We start from the raw sequence: 2,206 nt of genomic DNA on the forward strand, positions 1-2,206 counted from the left end.
AGGAACACTCTCATTTTAGATAGCAGGGGAATCTCTTTTTATTACCGCATGGTTTCTGTGGATCAAGAGTTCAGAGAAAAGACAATAGGCATGGATAGTCTCTGCTCTGCAATGTCTGGGGCCTGAGCTGGAAGATGTGAGGCAGAAGGCCTAGAATCACTGAAGGCTTGACTTGAGCTGGAAGATATACAGCCATGTGCCACTTAACAGTGGGGCTGTGCTCTGAGGAATGTCTGTTAGGTGATTTTGTAGTTTTGTAAACATCATAGAGCGCACTTACACAATCCTAGATGGTACAGTCTACGACACGCCCAGGGTATATGGTATATCACTGTCGTATATACAGTCGGTTGTTGACCAAAACGTAATTTTGCTATGCACGGCTGTACTTCTAAGGTTGCTCTCTCATTTGGTGACAAGGTGGGGCAGGCAAGTTGGTTTCTGCACAGGGCTACTTGAGTGTTCTCATGACATGGCAGCTGGTGTTCCTCAGAGTGAATGATCCATAGGTTCAAAGCAGAAGTTGCAATAATTTTAAAAACGTATCTTCAAATGTCCTGCACCATTACTGCTGCAGTATTCTACTGGTCACACAGGTCAGCCTGATTCTGTGTGGGAGAATTCCATATTAATTATCTGTTGCTGTGCTAAAAATTACCCTGTAGCAGGTTAAAGCAACAAACATTTATTAATCAAAGTTTCTGTGGGTTAGGAATCCAGGAGCAGCTTACCTGGGTGATTCTCATGGGGTTTTTCATGAGGTTACAGTCAAACTGTCAGCTGGGCTGCAGTCATCTGAGGTTCCACAAGGGCTGAGGGACCTGCTTCCAAGCTTGTTTGTTGGTCGGCTTCAGTTCCTCACTACGTGGGCCTCTCCGTAGGCTGCTTGGGTGTCCTTATGACACTGCATTGCCTTCCCCCGGAGTGAGCCATGTGAAAGACAAAGAGAAAGAGCCCAAGATAAAAGTCAGTCTTCTATAACCTAATCTTGGGAGTGACACACTGTATTGGTTTCCTATTGGTGCTGTGACAAATTATCACAAATTTAGTAGTGTAAGCAACATAATTTATTATCTTACAATCCTGGTGACCAGACATCCAAAATGGGTTTTTCTGAACTAAAATCAAGCCTGTTCCTTTTGCAGGCTTTAGGGGAGAATCAATTTCCTTGCCTTTTCCAGCTTCTAGAGGCCACCTGCATCCTTTGGCTTGTGGCTCTTTCTCTATCTTTGAAGAAGCATAGCATCTTCAAATCTCTTGGATTCTGACTCTCTTCCATCTTTTAGAGCCATTTTTATTACGTTGGGCCCACCCACATAGTCCAGGATAATATCCCATCTCAAGATCTTTAATTTAACCACCTCTGCAAAGTCCCTTTTGCCATGTAAGGTAACAGACTCAACATGTGCACAGGTTTAGGATGTGGAGATTAGGATGTAAATATTTGGGGAGCCACTATCCTGCTACCACACATACTATCACTTCTGCAGTATTATACTGGCCACAGAGAACGATGCTGGTAAAATGCGGGAGGGGACGCCTCATGGGTGTGAGCAGCTGGAGATGGGGATCACTGGGGCCATTTTGGAGACTGGCTACCACAACATTTTTATATGACTATTATATAACTTTGAGAAGTGTTCATTATTGCTTCAAAATATAATACTGAAATAAAAACCTTATCCTATTATTAACATTGCCACTGGATTGATCTGAGTTTTTAACTAGGGGTAAGAAATCTGGGGTTATTTGAGTCACATAAGGTCTCATTAACTTTGAATCAGAACACGAATATGTGTAGGCAGGTATGTGCCTCATGTTTAGCTTTGGGTTCTTCTGTAACATGATGTTCTTGCTGCTGGTGCTAAACTTAGGGAGAACTAGGTCTCATGGTAAATTCCAAATTAGCCTAGTTTAGGAACAATTCTCTTTCTTATATAAGTTACTGGAGACAATAGGAAACAAATGGAAAATGATTAATAGTATTTCAGAAACTGGTATTGTGAATAGGTTTATTTAATATAATTTTAATAACAGCTTTATTGAGATGTAATTCAATAACAAAAAATTCACACTTTGAAAGTATACAGTTCACTGTTTTTAGTATATTCACAGAGTTGTGCAACCATCACTTTTAAATTTTAGAACATATTTTATTAACACCCACCCCTGCCCAATCCCATACTTATTAACAATCACTGATTCC

The sequence above is a fragment of the Miniopterus schreibersii genome (genome assembly GCF_964146895.1).
Source record: "Miniopterus schreibersii genome assembly, chromosome: 1".
Taxonomy (NCBI): domain Eukaryota; kingdom Metazoa; phylum Chordata; class Mammalia; order Chiroptera; family Miniopteridae; genus Miniopterus; species Miniopterus schreibersii.